This window comes from Manis pentadactyla, chromosome 2 (genome assembly GCF_030020395.1).
Source record: "Manis pentadactyla isolate mManPen7 chromosome 2, mManPen7.hap1, whole genome shotgun sequence".
Taxonomy (NCBI): Eukaryota; Metazoa; Chordata; class Mammalia; order Pholidota; family Manidae; genus Manis; species Manis pentadactyla.
In genome coordinates this window covers 1851076-1875101 of record NC_080020.1, presented here as the reverse complement: position 1 = coordinate 1875101, position 24026 = coordinate 1851076, and positions in this window count along the sequence as shown.

Genomic DNA, 24026 nt, shown 5'->3' with positions numbered 1-24026 from the left:
TAGTGAAATCTCCCCGAAGGTGGCTGGGCAGGGATGAAGCCGCGTAGCCGAGGCACCCCTGTCTGCGTGCAGCCGAGGGCTTTGTTCCGGGTCACTCCGTTTCTCAGCAGGTGGATTTTTCAGTCTGTTTCCTGGGACACTGAGCTATTCAGGCTGGTGGTGATACTCTGAGTCCAGGGAAGGGGACAGCGATTGAGGGTGTCACTCAGATTGCAGACTTTCATTTAACCCTCCTTGTTTTTTCTCTCTCTCTCACCATACCTGGAGTCTTAGAGTCTCGGTCTTATCTTATTAATGATTTCTGGGGGGAAGCCTGTGGTCTCCCACGAGGTACAGTCTGGGGGTGGGACGGCACACCTGGAGGCTCAACGGCTCTGTCCACTGACGTCAACAAGCATTGTTTTCCGTCCAGTCCTTTACCTTCTATGGCAGCAGAGCCTCCAGTTCTGGCCCTTCATGGGCTCTGCCTGAAAAATTGGTGCATCTGTTGCCAGCGCTCAGCCAGGAGCCTCCTCCCCTCTGCCAGGACAGGCACCATGCCTTCCCGGGCATTCTGCACGCCAAACAGTGGCTGTAGTAGTTCATGCACTTTGCCTTTCTCTTTGCTTTTGTGGAATGTAACTTTAAACAGAGTTCTTGCTCTCCTGTTAGTGGGGTTTCGGGAGGGAATTAAATTGAGAGACAGCGGTTCAGCTGGATGCCAACCAGGGCTTTTCAGAACGGTCCCTGAGCCCCAGGACTCCATTTCAGTCCCGCTGGTTGATGGGGCGAGAGCGTGGGGAGGCGGCCAGGCTGCGAGTCCCTGACGGCGCTTGGCCCGGCGCGGTGCGGTTTCATCGGCTTTATATGGCGAGTTTCATGTACGAAGTCTCTGAACAAAAAGTTCCACAGATAAAAATTTTCTGAAAACGACTACTCTAGATCATCTTTAACATAAATTTCTAATGTTAATGTTTGATGACTGTATCATTCACTTATTCATTCATTAAATAATTCCCGAGTTTCTACTCTATGCCAGGCACCAGACTAGGCTCTGATCTCCACCTGTTTGATATAAGCAGATTCAGTAATGCTGCCTTGCATTAATAAATATTTTATAGTAACCACACGTCTCACTTATTTGAAACACTACATAAGCTAGAACAAGTTCAAGTGATTCAGAATTATCAGTATCCCATTTAAAGGGCAGGATATCAGAATACTTAATAAACTTGCTTCTGCAAATGAAGAAATGGGACCAGAGCTGTTTCATAGCTTAGGGGTAGAAGGCTGTCACAAGATTATGGTTTTTCTCTTTAAAAATTTCCTTTAATTTGTATTCAAGTAACAACACAGCCTTTATTTAGTTCAAATGATCAGCTTCTTGATCATTTGGGAACTGATGTTGCTTTAAGTTATATATTATCTCATTTTCAGATAAAAAAGACAATTTTGCGATGTGTGGCTGGAAAATTACTTCTGCTGGTGGTGTAAGAGCCTCATTCCTCTGCAGGGGCTCTTTCTCAGCTGGTGTTGCTCAGAGCTGGCACCACCCAAGGTCTCAGGGCATTAGCTTCCCCAGATGCCTTAAGTACTGTAAACGGGGTGGCTTACACGATAGAAATGTGCAGTCCTGGAGGCTGGAGTCCAAGATCAAGGTGTCGGCAGGGCTGGTTCCTTCTGAGGCCGTGAGGGAGAATTCCGCCTGTGCCCCTCCCCCGGCTGCTGAGCTCCCCCGTCCCTTGGGGTGTAGAAAATCACCCTGATCTCTGCCCTCTTTACACGGTGTTCTCTGAGAGTGCTTGTCTGTCTCCAAATTTCCCCTCTTTACAAGGATACCAGTCATACTGGATTAGCGCTCCCCCTGATAAACTCATTTTAACTCAATAACCTGCGTAAAGACCCTCTCTCCAAATCAGGTGCCACTCTGAGGTGTTGGAGGTTAGAACGCCAGCAGATGAGTTTGGGGGTGCACAATGCAGTGAGTGGGTGACAGCCAGGAACCTGGATGTCATCCCTGGAGCCCCACCCTCCCTCCCCTCTCCACATCCTGTCCGATCTGCCGGTTCTACCCTGCCCACATGTCGGGTCTGGCTATTTCTATCCTCACCCCGGCGTTATCTTCCTACCAGCTGGGCTATGGCAGTAACCCCCTCTGGTCCCTGCTTCCCCTCTAATCCCTCTTCATCCCTTTTCCATATACCTGCCAGAGATCTTCCAAAAGTCTGTATTAGGTTGTCTCTCTCCCCTGCTTCTAACATTCAGTGACTTCCCTCACCTAAACATAGACTTAAAATGCCTCAGGTGGTTTGCACATAATTTGTCTCCAGCCTTGCTTTCTTGTTTATTCTCCCAGTGCTCTGAGCTGGGGCCAAACGGGAACATCTGTCAGTTCCTTGATTTCCCCATCTTCTTGCCTCTGGGATTTGAACGTGCTACTCCCAGTCTGGAATCCTCCCCCACCTCAATGCCCCAGACACCCACTCATCCCATAGGCCTCAATGCTGATGCCAGCAGGCGTCAGGAAGGACAGCACTCGGGCTGGATGGGGCCCGCAAGGAGACGCGTCACGTCTTCATCCCTGGAACCTGAGACCATTACCTTGCTTGGAGAAAAGGTCTTTGTAGATTAAGTAAATTCAGGTTCATGGCTCTACCCCCAGGGCCTGGCCCAGAGCCTGTGTCATCTCAGGGGTGCTAATACTCAATATTCATGATATTAATGATAATTTTTCTTGAGAAGATGAATGACTCAATCAATGCTTCAGGCTAGGCACTGTCCAAATGACCCCTACAAACACTCCATTTCTGGCCTTCCTGTTATCTTCAGAAATTTGCGGTCTCCCTAGCAGACAAAATGGTCCTGCAAGACATTTAAAAAGCCCAGAAAACAATGCCACTCCCCGGAAATGGAAGCAGTACACCCTAATCTGATCTTACAAGTATTTTAAAGGATCCCCTTTTCAGGACATTCCCTAAAATTCATTTTCTGTGGGAAGCCACAGGAGTCACTTAAAGGGGCTTTTAAAGGAGTGACTTGATTCTTAACCTAGAAAATTCTATAGTATGATGAGGGAAAGGATAGTTTTCTTATTATAAGCAAAACATGAGAAATTTGTGAGAAGGTCTGTGTCATTAAGACAAAAAGAGAACTGACAATGACAGGGGGAGTGGTGATGCGCACAGTCACAGAGGCCCTGTCTGCCTGCGCCCCTTTCTTAGCTCTGCCACGACCATCTTTGCACAGCCAATAGCAAAACCGCTCCTCCCTGAAGTGCTGTTGAGCCATGACACTCGAGGCCCTGGGTCCAGGGTGCCAGTGTCTCGGTCCCCTTGGGCTGTCCCTGTCTTTAGGCTGTGATAGAAGCCGTGAAGGCATCTAGGGGGTGCGGTAGGGAGAGGAGAGCAGAGGGGAATGTGGCAGAGATGGCTACATGCTGTGAATGCTCCTGCTGCCGTGGTGTAGGGCTCTCACTGGGCAGGGAGGCCCGTCAGGGACTGTGTTTCCCAGCCGCCTGGCATCTGGCCTGGGGATGTGAGACTTGTTTTTGCAAATGCAAAGAGAGTGGGAATGAAGGGTATCCTCCTATTTATTTATTTTCTATGAACAGATAATTTTAGTACATCTTTTGAGATTCCGTATGAATCATTCTGTTACTATGGACTGCAGTTTTCCCCAGTTTTATCACAGTATAACTGACAGGTAATATTGCACACGTTTAGGAAAGTGTGTCCCTGTAGAGTTGAGGCTTGAAGAACTGGGCGTGCCTGCTGTACCCTCTCTTGCCCTCTCCTGTTGGCTGGACTCAGAGAACTCCATCGCTTCGAGGGCCTTTATAAAGATCGATAGAAAAGGCCGTGGATTCCTGATAATTAGGTTTAAATGCAAAGGAATTTAAGACAAACCGGTAAGAAAGAAGCATTTGAAGATGTGTTGGTGCTGAAATACTTGTGCCTTTTGTGAGTTGAAAGAAAGAATCGAATCTGGGTGATGGTGATGACAGTCAGGTGACCCACCAAGCCCTTGTTCCTCTTAATTAACACCAGGCATCAAACCCTTACTTTCCAGTCAGGAAGCTCTGTGCTCACTGGCTGGGCATTCAGTTCGGTCCCTTCTCAAGGCCTCAGTTCCATCACATAGGGCCTCCACGTGTGCTCCTGGCCCTGCAGCCCTGCCCCCGACACGTAGCTGCCTTATCGGAACTCCAGGAACCAAGAGGTTGTCACTCATTGTCAGGCATTCCAGGGTCTCTGCACTGGAGCCCAAGAGCGACATGGACAGGCTTCTGCGGCTTGTAGGCTTTTCTGTCTGAGGGTTGCTTAAAAGACTTAGTCTCATTATACTGTCAATCAAACCACCTCTGTTTGGCCTACGCTATTCTACTATTTTTATCCTTTCTTCCAAGTGTGGGCGAGTTTGTCATTTCAGCTCAAATGGGACATGGAAGCTATACCTATCCAGGAGGCTCAGGGAATATTTGAACTTTCAAGGTAGAGTTAACCAGTGGCCACAAAAGGAAAGGAAATACTTCGGTTTTGTTAAGATAACAGTAATCCTATTGTTCTGACTTGGAAACTGTAGGTTCAAGGGAACCTTACGGAGCCTACAGGGAATGTGAGGGTGAGTCCACAGGCTGCCACAGGCGGACCCGCCCTGTAAATGCCAGACAAGCGGAATGTTCTTTAAGCTTTACGCAGCAGCAAATTACAGGTGCCCTGGAGTCAGAAGAACCTTTCTTTTTTATATTGTCCATGTGTCCAGAGAAGCATCTCTGGAGATCGTGAATGTTGAATGCTTTCTTCTCACTTGGTGAGGTGTTGTAGCTGGGTTATTGTTAGCCACAGGTGGACCGCTGGGACGCCACCGCGCCGTGCTGATGCTCTCTCCCTGGTCTCCTTGGATGAGTGATGTCCGTTGTCATCTGTCCTGTCATGGCAGGCCAGACCTGGACCAGCTTGGGTTAGTGCTGGAATGAGTGAGAAGTGGCAGATGGGATCAGCTTGGGGAACAAGTAAGGAAAGAACAGGGTGTCCTGAAGGAGGGCCTGGGAAGGAGAGAGAGGCCTGGAAGGGAGCCTGAAGCCAGGAGTGGGGAAAACTGTGGGAGTGCCTACATCGGCTTCCAGGAGTTCCAGGGATGCTGGCATGAAAAATACGGTAGCACGTTTGCATCGTCCAGTCACTCATTAATATGTGATAAACATTCATTGGGTTGCCTACTGTATGTCAAACTTCAGTAACCACGTCTTATAAAAGGACAGCATTATTTTTCATCACTATTTGCAAGTGATTCATGAAAATGTTCATGACTGCTGACACTAACGTGCATGTTTTGCAGATGGGAAAGGTGAACCACTAAGAGGTTAAATGACTTGCCTAAGGTCAGCAAGAAAAGCTCCTGGCTGCATAGTGATTAGAAGACAGAGACTTTAAATTTCAAATGTACTGCCTCTGGCTAGATAATAATGAGGTTTAATTTGTCTAGTATCATTTTTTAAAATAATTTTCTCCTAAGAGACAGAAGAGCAGGTTTATGAGCAAGTATAAAGCTCTCAGTGTTTGTCCTTTCCTAGGACCATTCCCTTGTGTTATGAAGCCAAAAACATTTCATGCTAATTTTCATTTGATCAGTTTTTAAAACTTAGTATCTATCAGACAACGTCCTTGGTATAGAAAAGACATTTTGTCTTTCTTAATCTGCTCTCTCAAATCAATGCAAGAGCAGTAACATTGTGGCATACTGGTTTTCTTAATACACAACAACATGTGTGACTGTCAACTGTTCCTCCCTGAATAAAGTGCTCATAACATGGGACCGGACAGTGTCACAGACCAGAGAATGGAGCTGCAGGAGTCCAGATGTGAGATTGCAGAGAATTGTAAATCAAGGAATGATAACTTTAAGAGGAACCAAATAATTTGAACTCTCAAAGCACAGGAAATGCTCAAGTCACATTACACTGCCCAAGGACATAAGCCATGGACGTATGAAATAGAAGGGGCTGGGCAAAGCGGTCAGGCGCTGCAAAGTGTCCGCGACCCCCAGCAATGCCAGTGTGATGCTGGTCAATGGAGAGAGGAGTTGAATCCCCCCAGTACCGATGAGCATCATCTTGCCTGTTTTAGGCTTCAAGGTCCTGTTCAATGAGCCGGGATGGAAGCCGGCCTCTTCTGGTGCTGTTTAAGGCAGCAAAGGTGCTTCCCTTGATTTATACACCTTCTGAGAGTGACACAACTGGCATCCTGTCTGTGATCACAAACAGCTATTAAGTTGTAAATTAGGTGACAGCCGTATCTTCTATTTAAAGGACATCCTCCTTGTTTTTTAAACAGCTTTTCTCTGCCTATCGTCCTGGTTTTACACTCTTTAGAAGCAACCATTTGAGGCCTGATGGTTTTCCTCAGTAAATATGTCAGACGTCCGTACTGACCAATGGCTGCTGTGTGACAACCTTGATGCCTTGTGTCAAACGCTGCATTGTCTCCTTGACCAGACACGCCCAGGGGTGGACTTTGGCTAGCCACTGGAATTTCTTCAGGTCAGACACAAGTTTGAAAATTACCTCAGGCAAGCATTCTAAGTTGCCTGCTCTTTATTTTGGAAATAACAGCACTCACATTCAATAGCTAAGGGGCCATGGATGGCTTCCAGGGAGTCCATTATCCCTTGAATTGTAAGCATAACTTCCTCTCTGTATTTTTCTGAGACAAAGTCCCATTGTCATTGATAAATCCTGAAAAAAGAAAAAAAGTCTGGGACCCCACCGTACTAGACGTGCCCAGCTGTCTGTGCATTTTGGATTTTCTTGGCCAAATCTGGTAAAACATCCCACCAGAGGGCCAAAATATGAGTGTCAGCCCAGTCTTTATGTTCACTCGTATTGCATCAATTTTAGGTAAATATAACCAATGTAAAAATTTTCCATGCTGACTGAAAGAAGAGGTGCAAAAAAATACAAGGAAAGGTGACTAAAATGCTGATGTTATGTCTGGAATACCATCAGAGATTCACATTCAATGAGAAGTACAATCATAAACTCATATTGTTTCTTATTGTGTTCTGCACAATTCCATCTTGTCGTGGACACACCTTTGTAAGTCCATCCTGTCAGGTAGTTGAAAGGGTTGGTCTGTATCTGTATGAATAATCTGCAGAGCAGATAATGTTCTCAGGGTTAATTGAAAATGACTCAGTCCTGCGCACTGAAGGTCCTGGGTGTGTCTGCAGTGACACAGCTCGGGAGAGGCCCTGCTGTGGGCACTAACCCCAGCAGGCGTCCGAAGGGGTCGGGAAGGAGTCCAGGGAGCTGTCTTCCTGCCCACGAAGGAGCTGTGGAAAGGTATACATCTGACCATGACCAGTTCTTCATCAATAAGAGGCGACCTACTAAGTGTCTGCTTTTTCACAGGAGCCAGTTTGCTGCAGTTCAAGAAAGAAAAGGGTGGGAAAGTATTCTTCCTATAGTTTAAGGCAAAACAGTCCAGAGCCTTTAAGTAATGATTTATTTTTACACTTCCCTTGAATAAGTCAGGGCTCTTTCAAGAACAATATATTCCTATGTTTTCCTTCTCAGTTTCGTATGAATGTGGTTTGCAGCAGCTCCCTTCCTAGTACACAATCCACACTGCTCATTCTTCTCATCTCAAATACTGTGTGATCTGGGCACAGACTGTGGGATGGGGCCCAAACCTGGAAAGAGGAGGAAGCCGATGCTTCCTAAAAGGGGTCAGGCAAGCCACGTCCCTCTCGACCTCAGAGTTGAGGAAGACACGTGGGCCTTGGAAAGGAGGTGTCTCTGCACTCCTGCATGCTGGCTTCGGTCTTCTGAGTGTTTGCTCAGCAAACTAACCTTGACTGTATTGAAACTAGGAGAAAAGGGCTTTTCCCACACTCTGTCAAGGTGAGAGTCTCCACTGTGGGGAAGGCACTGCAGCCCAATGATCAGCCCCAAATGGGCAGGGAGCGGGCAGAGCCGGGACAGGAAAAGGGAACGGGAAACCAGGGGGGCCGCAGGCCACCTAGGTGGGCGCGCTACCCCCTCTCCTGCGCCTCCCAAAGCAGGTGCTGTCTGCATGGCGTGTGCGCTTTCTCCTTCACCAGCTGGCTAGAAATAATGCGTCCCGTGTGCTAGCAGAGGCGTCCCCACTAACGGGGCCAGATGTCCCGACGGCATTTGGCAGCATGATTTTGGGGCTTGGTATAGAGGTGGTGGTTGCCCCTTTCTCTGTTTTTTCCTACCCAGTCCTCATTCATCCCTTAGTAACTTTGAATTTATCTCCCCCTTATGCTTATGTGTGATTTTATTTTCATAGATTTTTAAAAGATTTTTTGTTAAAAAAATCAAGATTATACTTTACATAATTTACAGTTAGGTGATTTGAACAATCAGTTTTCAAGGCTCCTTAAAAAAAAAAATCCATCCTTCTCTCTCTTCCCTTTACCCTTTTCTGAGAGCTTTCCATTTTCAACGATAGAAAAGTGTTTGTCCCTGTATGTCCAAACTTTGCTGGTTTTACGCACTTTTTGGCCTCTCATTACAGGTGAGGATTTACCCCCTTGCACCCCTCCTGGCCCCCATCCCCAGAGCACGTCTTATGTAATCAGTGATTACATAACAATTACTGGGTAAGTGCTGCTTGGAAGTGAGTCATGTGAGGAACATAGCTTTTCATTTGCAACATTGGATTGTGCTTGGAATTAATAACTGCCTTGATTTGGTTTCCTTGGTGTTTTAAAGTCCTCATTACTATTCATCCCCAAACTCTCCTCCGGTTTCTTTATTGTCTGTTCTAGAACTCTAGATTTTTGAATTTTGGTCATCCTAGACTGATTTAATTTTTTTCTATTTTCTATTTCTTTTCTCATGTCTCTCTTCTTTTACAGAGATGGCTCAGCTTTGCTTCCAGGATCTTGCCTTTTTCCTTCCAGCGTATTTTGAATCCACAGAGTTCTTCTCAGAATGCTCTTTTTAAGAAACAGGATCTTTTTATCGTGCCTTATGGAGCTGATATCATCTCTGATCTGAAGACGTGTAGTTTTCTTTTCCAGCTCCCTGCACGGGCTGTTTCCCCGAGGTGTCCTCTGTGTGTGTTGGTCTGTCGCCCATGCTTGAGATGCTCCTCGGATGCCCCGGGCGCCTGGGCTGCCAGCTCACGTTTAAGGACGTGGCCTGTGGAGCCGGAAGGCGGCATGTGAGGGGTGGTGCCTGCCCCTTCAGGACATAACAGTGGGGTCTGGGACCTCCCGACTCCAGACTCTCTGGTCATTTTCTCCTGGGATGGTCCGATTTCAAGGGAAGCAAGGGTTTTCCTCCTTAGGGTGTGTCGCTGGTTACAAGGGTCCAGGGAGCTGAGTGGGAACAGAAGATTTACATCCCAGCATTCAACAGCTAAAGAGACTTTGACTTCGACCACCTGTTTCCGCAGGCATCCACTTCCTGCCCTGTGCCTCGTTGCCCCCTTCTAGAGGACCAGCCTCCAGGCTTCTGTGGGGGGGTAAGGCCGAGGCCAAGCTGAGCTGAGTTAGAGCCGTGTTGAGGGTCTGGCAGCCATTCCAACAGCCCTGTTTCCAGCTCTGCCGTCATTCCCAAATCCATAGTTACCTAATGTTGCCAATTTCTAATCTTTAGGGGGCTCCATGGTGCCAATTTGTGTTCTTTTCAGATTTTCCCACTGGCAGTTTACTATTCTTTTTCTTTAAATGGCCTGGAAAAAAAATTTCAATCAAATCTATATACATAATTTTGTTGCTGAGAACTTCTACACTGTGTAACAATTTTTTAAACTGAGGAAATAATTGACAAACATATTAGTTTCAAATGTGTAGCATAATGATTCAGTATTTGTGTACATTGTGAAATGATCACAATTAGTCAACATCTGTCACCATCCATAGCTACAGAATTTTATTTTTCTTGTGATGATGACTTTAAAGATCTACTATTTTAGCAACTTTCAAATATGCGCTACAGTATTATTAACTAGAGTCACCACGCTTACAGTACATCCCCAGGATTTTTATTTTATGCCTGGAAGCTGTCATCATCAAGATTAGAAATGACAAGTGCTGGCGAGGATGTTGGGGAAATGGGAGCCCCCCCCCCACTGTTGGTGGGGATGTAAATCGGTGGATCCACTGTGGAAAACAGGATGGGGGGGTCCCCCCAAAATTAAATTAGAACTAGAACTACCATATGATCCAGCAATTCCACTTCTGGGTATTTATCTGAAGAAAAAGAAACACTAAATCAAAATTACATGGACATACCCATGTTCACTGCAGCATTATTTACAATAACTGAGAAATGGAAATGACTCAAGCGTCAACTGATGGATAAACAGATTAAGAAAATGTGGTACACACACACACACACACAGACACACACACACACACACACACAGACACACACACACAGACACAGACACACACACACACAGACACACACACACACACACACAGACACACACACACACACACACACACACACACACACACCATTGAATATTATCTGGCCATGCAAAGAATGAAATCTTGCCATCTGTGACAACATGGAAGACCCTGAGGGCATTTTGTAAGCCAAACAAGTCAGGCAGAGAAAGACAAATACCATACTATCTCACTTATAGGTAGAATTGAAACAATGATAAAAAACAAGCTCATGGAAATGGAGACCAGATTGGTCATGGCCGAAGTTGGGGATGGGGGACGAGTAGTATGGGCTACGATCCTGCCGTTTTGTTTACCAGTCTTTCTTCTGCTTTCCGATTTCCATAATTCTGAGGCCTTCTCTTTCTCTCCTGCTCTTTCTCCTTGTGAGCAAGTGTCTTACTTTTTTTTTTTTTTACTATCATTCAGTGAGTGCAGTTTTAGGAGGGTGCGCAGTTGTTCAACCAACTACATTTCACCATATGCCCCCTGTGGTCCCTCAAAGCAGTTTCTCAGGGACGAGACCACAGAGCAGGGCTGTTGTGCACAGTTGGGTGGGTTGTACAGCGTGCGGGGCGTAACCCTCACGGAAGTGGTTCTGCTCATAATGCTGTGTATTTCTCTATTTATTTTGACAGATTTCTGGCAAATGACAATAAATGTCTTGTTCTACAAAAATAAGTGTAACATGCCATTTGTCTAATAGGCGTAAAGTTTCTTCACAAGGGGATAACTTTTCTTCTAAATTCATGCCAAGGAGCCATATGTACTAATCCCAGTTAACTGAGACTTCTGATTTCAAGGACGTTTCTGAGCCTTCTAGTTCAGGTTGGGCCAGACTGACTTCCAAAAATGGACTGAGTTGAGTCTCCAAATGCCACGCAGAGAGGGAGTTTCTACAGGTGGCCTCTGGGTGGTCTGATCAAGATCTGTAGATGTCTACTCCGAGGGGAAAAAAACCAACGTTTCCTTGCCAACGTGGTGAAATAGGACCCTCCCAATTGGTAGTAATTACAGACAAATTTGTACTTAAAAATAAAACCAGCAGCAGATTTCTGGTTTGAAGTCACTTGGCTAACAGATCCTGACACAACCTCTTCCTAACTTGCTACTCAAATAGCGTAAAGACAGCAAAACCAACAAACATTTATATGAAACTGACAGCCAAAGTACTGCCAGAATCTTGGAAGAAATCCCACCAGTGAGGAGACATGGGGGCTGGAAGTAGAAGTCAGGACGGTCGGCCTAGGGGTGCTTCTCCAGCTGAAGCAGAGCCACATTGAGACGAGGTGGACGTGGGGCTTGCGTCCACCTGCGCCCCGGCGCCCCAGCACGGTGGCCGCGTGCAGGCTTCTAACGGGCTCACAGTTCTCGCCACACACCTGGCGCACCAGTACTTTCTTCATCTGTTTGGAGGCTTCTCTAGGAAAACACGCACAGGGAAGTGTGTGCGGATGGGGGGGAAGTTCGTTCTGACAGCGGCACGTTGCATCCTCAGAGCAGGAATCCCAGCGATAAAGCGCATCTGAGAACAGACGCGGGAGGAGCATCTGGGGTGATTCATCAGGACAAGCGATTGGCTCTAAGTCTAAGTGCAGGATGATTGCACAAGGGGGGTGTGGGCCAGTCTCTGGGAATCAGGCTAAAACGGTGCACCTCGATTTGCCCTTAAATTGTGAATCATTTCCAGCCGCCCATGAGCGACACCCCAGGCCGAGGGCGAGTCCCAGGCCTTGCCCGCTGGAAAGCACAGACTGTAGGCCACACTTCTTCTAAGGTAAGTAGGAAAAGCCGCAGTGGCACAAGTATATGGAGACAAATCCTAAAAAGTAATAAAATGGAGACAGAGAATGTCTCCTAAAACATCTCAAAGCGATTGACAATCTCAATTTTACACACTGTGTTACTATAACAAAGCAGGAAAGAAAAAACACTATTTTTTCAAAAAGGAAAAGGCACAGTCATTGCAACACAAAAAGATGCCCATTTCTGGGGACCGGACATCAAAGCAGGCAGGGGCTGTTGGAGCTGCTGAACCAGAACAGATCTAAGCAGCTGGGGGTCAGTTCTTTATGATATTGGAACCCGGTGGGCCCGTATGTGTCAGCAGCCCAGAGGCAGCCCCCTGCCAAACCCTGGGCTGTGGGGGGACACCCCAACTCTGAAAGGAAGCGGAGAGAGTTGCAGCGGCTGCTGAGAGCATTGGTTGCATAAAGCTGCTCAATGGGCCACAAGGAGGGAGGGAAGTCAGTGCCGGTGGCTGCAGGCTCTGTGGCGGCATCTGACGCACCCTAACCTCATATGGAAGAAACCCAAGCCTGGGTCCACAATCTGGGTGTGGTTGTGCTGTTAGATATGGAGGAGTGCGCTCGCGAACGCATGTGTGTGTGTGTTTGTGAGAGAGAGAGAGAGAAATGAGATAAATGAACTATTAAGAAATAGGAACAATAAAAACAGCTAGAGAGTAAACTCCTAAAGAAATGCAATTAACAGGGCAATGTGAAAGTGACATGACGTTCATATAAACTGTATCTGCAAAAAGGTAGGTGTTTCTAATGAAGGCTCCAGAATCAAACGCTTCAAAACCTAGCTCTGTGTCTTAGTAGCTGTGTGACCTTGGGCAAGCCACTTGACCTTGGTGAGCCGGGGTTTCTTCCTCTGTACAGTGGGGATTAAAACAGTACCTATTTCACTGCATTACTGTGAGGGTTGAGTAACTACGACATTGCCTGGCAAGACAACAGAATGGAATTGGGTGGACCCAACTGGAAATGGTAAAGAATCAGAATCGGTAACATAGAATCTCTAATTAACAACATAGTGATACATTTGAAAAGCTTTCCCTAAACTAGGAAAATCAAAAGACACAAAAGATAATGATAGAAAATAAAACAGAGGACGTAGAAAAATATTCTGACGTTTAACATGAGAATTCTGCCTTTTAAATAAAGACATAGATGAATTACTATTGATAACCTTGAATTAACAACAATATGTAAATATGTACAAAAAGCTAATTTTACTTCTTTTTGAGGATCCTTGAAACACATATTTTTTTTTAAATAATTATTTTTTTTTGAAGGGTAGTTGACGCACAGTATTACATTACTGTAGTTTCAAGTGTACAACACAGTGATAAAACATTTATATACATAATTCTAGGTTCCAGCTATCACCCTACCAGGCTGTTACAATATCTTGACTATATTCCTTATGATATACATTACATCCCGGTTACTTATTTATTTTACCATTGGAAGTCTGTCCTTTTTTTTTTTTTTTTTTTTTTTTGTGAGGGCATCTCTCATATTTCTTGATCAAATGATTGTTAACGACAATAAAATTCTGTATAGGGGAGTCAATGCTCAATGCACAATCATTAATCCACCCCAAGCCTAATTTTCGTCAGTCTCCAATCTTCTGAGGCATAACGAACAAGTTCTTACATGGAGAACAAATTCTTACATAATGAATAAGTTACATAGTGAACAGTACAAGGGCAGTCATCACAGAAGCTTTCGGTTTTGCTCATGCATTATGAACTATAAACAGTCAGTTCAAATATGAATACTCATTTGGTATTTATACTTGATTTATATGTGGATACCACATTTCTCTCTTTATTATTATTATTTTTAATAAAATGCTGACGTGGTAGGTAGATACAAGATAAAGGTAGAAAACATAGTTTAATGTTGTAAGAGAGCAAATGTAGATGATCAGGTGTGTGCCTGTAGACTGTGTGTTAATCCAAGCTAGACAAGGGCAATAAAACATCCACGTATGCAGAAGATTTCTCTCAGAACAGGGGGGGTGAGGTTCTAAGCCTCACCTCTGTTGATCCCCAATTTCTCACCTGATGGCCCCCCTGCGACTGTGCCTGTCTTAGGTTGTTCCTCCCTTGAGGAATCTTACCCGTCTCTGGCTAACCAGTCATCTTCCGGGGCCATACAGGGAAATGTTAAGTTGGTAAGTGAGAGAGAAGACTTACTGTTTGAAAAGGTTAGCTTTTTACTTCTTTGCATATTTATGCCCTGTGGCTTCTATGCCCAGCATTTGTCTTGAGGTATCTTTACCACTTGGAAGAATTATGATACTTGGTAAATTTGATATGAGGCACGAATTCTATTTAAGGGTTGTAATTAGGAAGGAAGAAGAAAAGCTATAGAAGTAGCAGGCGGAAGAAAACATGGGAAGATTGATTATTTCTTTGACATATCTTCTTGTAGAGTAACTTCAGCATGTATAGGTTTTAAACTACTACTTAAATTGCGCACACACATTAACATAATAGGAGTATAGTTACATAACCAAAGCATATCTGTAATTACCAGCCATCTCCAGTGAAACCAAGAAAACCACTTAGGCACCTTAGGCATTTATGAAAACTTATCTATGATATGGTGGATATTGTCCAACTGAATTTGAAAGTCTGAGAGAAATCAGACAAATTAAAACAACCCATTCCTGGGGAATGTTCACATCCCTTATGTTCTTTTAACAGTAAATAGTCTGTAGTTGTAAGATTTTGGAGCGCTACAATTTGCACTTCTCCAAATTCTTGGTTGAGTTCCAACAGTATAGATCCAGTCAAATTTGTTGTTTTACTGTATGCACAGGCCAGCTTAGATATCTCCTTCCACATTCCCATGGCAAGTCCAGGAGCTGGTGGGATGAGAGCATCTACTGCTGTAGCAGTGCGTGGATCTTTGTTGGGGTTTTTTGATGATCATCTTCTGGCATGAGTCTTCCAGAGAGTGCTGATGTTGGAAGTTCTCTTTCATATCGTATCTTAGTTCATTTTCAGGGTAGCCCAATTAGGCTTTGATCTTCTGTATAGACACAAACAGACCCTTTGCCTACACTTATATATGCCCTTTATACCCTTGTGTAGAACTCATTGGAGGTTACCACACAGGAACTGCCCTTTTTTTGTGTGTGTGTGCTTTGATTTTGGTATCACTAATCTACACTTACATGACAAATATTATGTTTACTAGGCTCTCCCCTATACCAGGTCTCCCCTATAAACCCCTTTACAGTCACTGTCCATCAGCATAGCAAAATGTTGTAGAATCACTACTTGCCTTCTCTGTGTTGTACAGCCCTCCCTTTTCTCCTACCCCCCCATGCATGTTAATCTTAATACCCCCCTACTTCTCCCCCCCCTTATCCCTCCCTACCCACCCATCCTCCCCAGTCCCTTTCCCTTTGGTACCTGTTAGTCCATTCTTGAGTTCTGTGATTCTGGTGCTGTTTTGTTCCTTCAGTTTTTCCTTTGTTCTTATATTCCACAGATAAGTGAAATCATTTGGTATTTCTCTTTCTCTGCTTGGCTTGTTTCGCTGAGCATAATACCCTCCAGCTCCATCCATGTTGCTGCAAATGATTGGATTTGCCCTTTTCTTATGGCTGAGTAGTATTCCATTGTGTATATGTACCACATCTTCTTTATCCATTCATCTATTGATGGACATTTAGGTTGCTTCCAATTCTTGGCTATTGTAAATAGTGCTGCAATAAACATAGGGGTGCATCTGTCTTTCTCAAACTTGATTGCTGCGTTCTTAGGGTAAATTCCTAGGAGTGGAATTCCTGGGTCAAATGGTAATTCTGTTTTGAGCATTTTGATGTACCTCCATACTGCTTTCCACAATGGTTGAACTAACTTACATTCCCACCAGCAGTGTAGGAGGGTTCTCCTTTCTCCACAGCCTCGCCAACATTTGTTGTTGTTTGTCTTTTGGATGGCAGCCATCCTTATTAGTGTGAGGTGATACCTCATTGTAGTTTTAATTTGCATTTCTCTGATAATTAGCGATGTGGAGCATCTTTTCATGTGTCTGTTGGACATCTGTATTTCTTTTTCGGAGAACTGTCTGTTCAGTTCCTCTGCCCATTTTTTAATTGGGTTATTTGTTTTTTGTTTGTTGAGGCGTGTGAGCTCTTTATATATTCTGGACGTCAAGCCTTTATTGGATGTGTCATTTTCAAATATATTCTCCCATACTGTAGGGATCCTTTTTGTTCTATTGATGGTGTCTTTTGCTGTACAGAAGCTTTTCAGCTTAATATAGTCCCACTTACTCATTTTTGCTGTTGTTTTCCTTGCCCGGGGAGATATGTTCAAGAAGAGGTCACTCATGTTTATGTCTAAGAGGTTTTTGCCTATGTTTTCTTCCAAGAGTTTAATGGTTTCATGGCTTATATTCAGGTCTTTGATCCATTTTGAGTTTACTTTTGTATATGGGGTTAGACAATGGTCCAGTTTCATTCTCCTACATGTAGCTGTCCAGTTTTGCCAGCACCACCTGTTGAAGAGACTGTCATTTTGCCATTGTATGTCCATGGCTCCTTTATCAAATATTAATTGACCATATATGTCTGGGTTAATGTCTGGATTCTCTAGTCTGTTCCATTGGTCTGTGGCTCTGCTCTTGTGCCAGTACCAAATTGTCTTGATTACTATGGCTTTATAGTAGAGTTTGAAGTTGGGGAGTGAGATCCCCCCTACTTTATTCTTCTTTCTCAGGATTGCTTTGGCTATTCGGGGTCTTTGGTGTTTCCATATGAATTTTTGAATTATTTGTTCCAGTTCATTGAAGAATGTTGCTGGTAGTTTCATAGGGATTGCATCAAATCTGTATATTGCTTTGGGCAGGATGGCCATTTTGATGATATTAATTCTTCCTAGCCACGAGCATGGGATGAGTTTCCATCTGTTAGTGTCCCCTTTAATTTCTCTTAAGAGTGACTTGTAGTTTTCAGAGTATAAGTCTTTCACTTCTTTGGTTAGGTTTATTCCTAGGTATTTTATTTTTTCTGATGCAATTGTGAATGGAGTTGTTTTCCTGATTTCTCTTTCTGTTGGTTCATTGTTAGTATATAGGAAAGCCACAGATTTCTGTGTGTTGATTTTGTATCCTGCAACTTTGCTGTATTCCGATATCAGTTCTAGTAGTTTTGGGGTGGAGTCTTTAGGGTTTTTTATGTACAGTATCATGTCATCTGCAAATAGTGACAGTTTAACTTCTTCTTTACCAATCTGGATTCCTTGTATTTCTTTATTTTGTCTGATTGCCGTGGCTAGGACCTCCAGTACTATGTTAAATAACAGTGGAGAAAGTGGGCATCCCTGTCTAGTTCCCGATCTCAGAGGAAATGCTTTCAGCTTCTCGCTGTTCAATATAATGTTGGCTGTGGGTTTATCATAGATGGCCTTTATTATGTTGAGGTACTTGCCCTCTATTCCCATTTTGCTGAGAGTTTTTATCATGAATGGATGTTGAATTTTGTCAAATGCTTTTTCAGCATCTGTGGAGGTGATCATGTGGTTTTTATCTTTCTTTTTGTTGATGTGGTGGATGATGTTGATGGATTTTCGAATGTTGTACCATCCTTGCATCCCTGGGATGAATCCCACTTGGTCATGGTGTATGATCCTTTTGATGTATTTTTGAATTTGGTTTGCTAATATTTTGTTGAGTATTTTTGCATCTACGTTCATCAGGGATATTGGTCTGTAGTTTTCTTTTTTGGTGGGGTCTTTGCCTGGTTTTGGTATTAGGGTGATGTTAGCTTCATAGAATGAGTTTGGGAGTATCCCCTCCTCCTCTATTTTTTGGAATACTTTAAGGAGAATGGGTATTATGTCTTCCCTGTATGTCTGATAAAATTCCGAGGTAAATCCATCTGGCCCGGGGGTTTTGTTCTTTGGTAGTTTTTTGATTACCGCTTCAATTTCATTGCTGGTAATTGGTCTGTTTAGATTTTCTGTTTCTTCCTGGGTCAATCTTGGAAGGTTGTATTTTTCTAGGAAGTTGTCCATTTCTCCTAGGTTTCCCAGCTTGTTAGCATATAGGTTTTCATAGTATTCTCTAATAATTCTTTGCATTTCCGTGGGGTCCGTCGTGATTTTTCCTTTCTCGTTTCTGATACTGTTGATTTGTGTTGACTCTCTTTTCTTCTTAATAAGTCTGGCTAGAGGCTTGTCTATTCTGTTTATTTTCTCGAAGAACCAGCTCTTGGTTTCATTGATTTTTGCTATTGTTTTATTCTTCTCAATTTTATTTATGTCTTCTCTGATCTTTATTATGTCCCTCCTTCTGCTGACCTTAGGTCTCATCTGTTCTTCTTTTTCCAATTTCGATAATTGTGACATTAGACCGTTCATTTGGGATTGCTCTTCCTTTTTTAAATATGCTTGGATTGCTATATACTTTCCTCTTTAGACTGCTTTTGCTGTGTCCCACAGAAGTTGGGGCTTAGTGTTGTTGTTGTCATTTGTTTCCATATATTGCTGGATCTCCATTTTGATTTGGTCATTGATCCATTGATTATTTAGGAGCGTGTTGTTAAGCCTCCATGTGTTTGTGAGCCTCTTTGCTTTCTTTGTACAGTTTATTTCTAGTTTTATGCCTTTGTGGTCTGAAAAGTTGGTTGGTAGGATTTCAGTCTTTTTGAATTTTCTGAGGCTCTTTTTGTGGCCTAGTATGTGGTCTATTCTGGAGAATGTTCCATGTGCACTTGAGAAGAATGTATATCCCGCTGCTATTGGATGTAGAGTTCTATAGATGTCTATTAGGTCCATCTGCTCTACTGTGTTGTTCAGTGCTTCCGTGTCCTTACTTATTTTCTGCCCAGTGGATCTATCCTTTGGGGTGAGTGGTGTGTTGAAGTCTCCTAGAATGAATGCATTGCAGTCTATTTCCCCCTTTAGTTCTGTTAGTATTTTTTTCACATATGCTGGTGCTCCTGTGTTGGGTGCATATATATTTAGAATGGTTATATCCTCTTGTTTGACTGAGCCCTTTATCATTATGTAGTGTCCTTCTTTATCTCTTGTTACTTTCTTTGTTTTGAAGTCTATTTTGTCTGATATTAGTACTGCAACCCCTGCTTTCTTCTCGCTGTTGTTTGCCTGAAATATGTTTTTCAATCCCTTGACTTTTAGTCTGTACATGTCTTTGGGTTTGAGGTGAGTTTCTTGTAAGCAGCATATAGATGGGTCTTGCTTTTTTATCCATTCTGTTACTCTGTGTCTTTTGATTGGTGCATTCAACCCATTAACATTTAGGGTGACTATTGAAAGATATGTACTTATTGCCATTGCAGGCTTTAAATTCGTGGTTACCAAAGGTTCAAGGTTAGCCTCTTTAGTATCTTACTGCCTAACTTAGCTCGCTTATTGAGCTGTTATATACACTGTCTGGAGATTCTTTTCTTCTCTCCCTTCTTGTTCCTCCTCCTCGATTCTTCATATGTTGGGTGTTTTGTGCTGTGCTCTTTCTAGGAGTGCTCCCATCTAGAGCAGTCCCTGTAAGATGTTCTGTAGAGGTGGTTTGTGGAAAGCAAATTCCCTCAGCTTTTGTTTGTCTGGGAATTGTTTAATCCCACCATCATATTTGAATGATAGTCGTGCTGGATACAGTATCCTTGGTTCAATGCCCTTCTGTTTCATTGTATTAAATATATCATGCCATTCTCTTCTGGCCTGTAGGGTTTCTGTTGAGAAATCTGACATTAGCCTGATGGGTTTCCCTTTATAGGTGACCTTTTTCTCTCTAGCTGCCTTTAACACTCTTTCCTTGTCCTTGATCTTTGCCATTTTAATTATTATGTGTCTTGGTGTTGCCCTTCTTGGATCCTTTCTGTTGGGGGTTCTGTGTATTTCCGTGGTCTGTTCGATTACTTCCTCCCCCAGTGTGGGGAAGTTTTCAGCAATTATTTCTTCTAAGATACTTTCCATCTCTTTTCCTTTCTCTTCTTCTTCTGGGACCCCTATAATATGGATATTGTTCCTTTTGGATTGGTCACACAGTTCTCTTAATATTGTTTCATTCCTGGAGATCCTTTTGTCTCTCTCTATGTCAGCTTCTATGCGTTCCTGTTCTCTGATTTCAATTCCATCAATGGCCTCTTGCATTCTATCCATTCTGCTTATAAACCCTTCCAGAGTTTGTTTCATTTCTGCGATCTCCTTTCTGGCATCTGTGATCTCCTTCCGGACTTCATCCCATTTCTCTTGCATATTTCTCTGCATCTCTGTCAGCATGTTTATGATTCTTATTTTGAATTCTTTGTCAGGGAGACTGGTTAGGTCTGTCTCCTTCTCTGGTGTTGTCTCTGTGATCTTTGTCTGCCTGTAGCTTTGCCTTTTCTTGGTGATAGGAATAGTCTGCAGAACTGGGACGAGTGACGGCTGGAAGGACTTCCTTTCTTGTTGGTTTGTGGCCCTCCTCTCCTGGGAGAACAGCGGCCTCTAGTGGCTTGTGCTGCGCGCAGACAGGGTTTCTGCTTCCTGCCCGGCTGCTATGGAGTTAATCTCCGCTGTTGCTGTGGGCGTGGCCTGGCTCGGGCAGCTGCTCCAAAGTGGTGGAGTCGCGTTGGAGCAGGAGCGGCTGGGAGGCTATTTATCTCCGTAAGGGGCCTCCTTGCTCCCTGCAGCCCAGGGGTTAGGGTGCCCAGAGATCCCGGATTCCCTACCTCTGGATTAAGTGACCCGCCCTGCCCCTTTAAGACTTCCAAAAAGCACCCGCCAAAACAAAACAACGACCACCAAAAAAAAAAAAAAAAAAAAAAATTTTTTAATTAAAAAAAAAAAACAAAGCGTTTTTAATTAAAAAAAAAAAAAAGGTGATCGTTCGTTTTTCTTTATTCTCCGGCGCCAGCCTCAGGCATCTGCTCACTGTTCTTGCTGCCCTGTTTCCCTAGTATTGGGGGCCCTATCCCTTTAAGACTTCCAAAAAGCGCTCGCCAAAAGAAAACAGCAAAAAAGCAAAAAAAAAAAAAAAAAAAAAAAAAATGGTCGCGCGCTTTTCTTATGTCCTCTGTCGCCCAGCCTCCAGTGCCTGCTCACTGTTGTTGCTGCCCTGTTTTCCTAGTATCGAGCGCCCTGCACTCTGGCCCGGATGGCGGGGGCTGGGTGTTCGGCAGCCCTGGGCTCCGTCTCCCTCCCGCTCTGCCTGCTCTTCTCCCGCCGGGAGCTGGGGGGAGGGGCGCTCGGCTCCCGCGGGGCCGGGGCTTGTATCTTACCTGCTTCGCGAGGCGCTGGGTTCTCTCAGGTGCGGATGTGGTCTGGATATTGTCCTGTGTCCTCTGGTCTTTATTCTAGGAAGGGTTGTCTTTGTTATATTTTCATAGATATATGTTGTTTTGGGAGGAGATTTCCGCTGCTCTACTCACGCAGCCATCTTCCGCCCCTCCCTCTGAAACACATCTTTTGATTGTGTATGAAACCACTGTGCCCGCTAAAGCCATGGGGTCTCCAGACACCTTTTGGCTGCCTTTGTCAGAGCCGGGGGCCCTCATGGTGAGTACGTTCCTAGGTCCCTCGATTCCCTGTTCAACTAAAAATGTTTTGCTTTTCCTCTTTTTACATATTGTGGCTCAGTTAAGTTTCAATTTTGGGGCAGTTTTGCATCAACTGAACAATCACAACAGGTTGAAAATTGCTGCCCCGTAAGTCAATGAACTCCCGAGAGTTGACATGGAGGGTACAGACCCACTTCTTAGGCCATCATAAAGCGACGCCAGAAATCAGTAATAGAAGTTCAAGACAAAACCACACCAACCCTCTGGCTGCATGGACATTAAAAGTGCTCTTCTAGACTGCTCCGACCCAAACAGGCAATCAGATGAGAGCCTGTTTGATAGACATTACATATCAACGCCTAGAGGATGTGATGGGAACAGTGCTCTGGGCACAACCGTAACCTCAGATAATTTCCATTATTAAACGGGAATTAGAAAAAACATTCTACTCTCTTACTAGGGAATTTTTAAAAATTGACTCCAAGAAGGGGCAATTTTACAGAAAAAGGTAAATAAGTGAAAGCAAGAAATAAAAAATGTTACAATGGACAAACACAAGTGTTGAATCATTGTGAGTTAAAAAACAGAAAAAAGCCAATGAATTAGACAAACCTCTCTGGCGATTAATAATTTTGAAAAGGACAAAAAACACGAAGTAACAAAATCTGCATACTAATGGGTAGAAACAAGGTGATGATAATGATGGTCATGTGGAGTCATAGTGTTATGATCACAGACCCCAAGGAGATTCTAGTGTTGTAAGAGAATTTATATTCTATATATCAGGAAACAATTATATAAATGAATGAAAATTCTTTAAAATGTGCCACTTCTTTGGCCCAGAAGTTTGTTTCTAATAATATGGCTTGATAGAATTGTTATAAAAGTGAACCAGAAACATATTTAAAAGGGAGTTTATTGTTGAATTATCTCTAAGGATAAAACATCAGAAATTTCACCAATGTTCAACAATAAGGGACTATGAAATAGAATATGGCAAACTTATGTTTGGTACCATGTAACCATTAGAAAGTCGTAGAATATTTGATGTATTTATTTCTGTCTGGAAAGTAAATGAGGCAAGCTTGCAAACACGACTTTTCAGGCTCTCTGGGTCGAGTAAGTGATCTAATATAGGCCAAGTCATTGATGGAGACTATGTTCAGTATGTGTTAGTTGCTCCTATCACACAGGATTATTTTGGAGCCAGTTATATATAAAGTGGCTGGTCTCAGCCTGGCATGTGGTCCTTGCCCATCAGGTGTTACACGCTGCCTGTCTGCCTCTTGCCTGTGTTCAGGAGAACTGAGGCTTTCTTCTCGGAAAGCACACACTGGCATCTTTATTCCAGGGTGCAGTGAGTTGACATGTGGCTTCTGATGTGGTGAGGCACTGAAAAGATGACTATGTGTGTGTGTGTGTGTGTGTGTGTGTGTGTGTGTGAGTGTGTCAGCCTCCTACCCACTCCTCTCCCTAAGCCTGTGCTCAGCACTGAATGCCTTGCTTATAGTTAGAAAGGGCAGCTGCATGAAAACTAGAGCTCATTCTGGTTTCTGGCCAGTATTTCGTAGCCCGGCCATGAGCCAAATTCTCTCCAGTTGAGCTCCAGGCATATGTCTTGTCTGCATCTACAGCATATTTTCAGGAAGAAAGGCCCTGGGACATCCTCTCCTGAGTTCTTGGCATCCATTAGAAGACAGAACTCCCTCTGTGACTGTTTTCATTAAATTTGCTGCATTTTACAACAGCTTTTATAAAATTCTCTAGGTGTAAAGTCCGCAACCATGAGAATTGATTTTAATTTTTATAATGGGGTGGGTTGAGTTGTAATCGGACTTAGTCTTGCCCAGAGGAATACTTTCCCCCGGGATGTTCAACATTAAGCTTGCTCTTGACCCCTTCTTTCACCTTGACGGGGGGCGAGGTAGTGGATTCCTCATGTGTATGCAGCGGGGATCCCAGCTAGAAGCCCTGGCAAGTCTCTGTAGGGTGGATACCTTAGCATTAGTGATGCTTATTTATCCCGACGTCAGCCCTGCACTAAACACCACCTTTGCAAAGTGTAATGCAATCACCTGCCTGGGTTTCTCTCCCGCTATGGTGGTGATTTTAAAACTAGGATCGCAAGCGCCTGTGGGAACAAGCCCCTCACGTCCATGATTCAGTATGTGGCCTCCTGGATACGGTTTCTTTTTCCTTCTATCCTGCATTATTTCTGATAATCCCAAGCACTGTTCTGCATCTTTTTAAGCTCTCAATTTTCTTTCTATTTTGTATTTATAGAGTCCCTATTTATTTGTAATTCATCT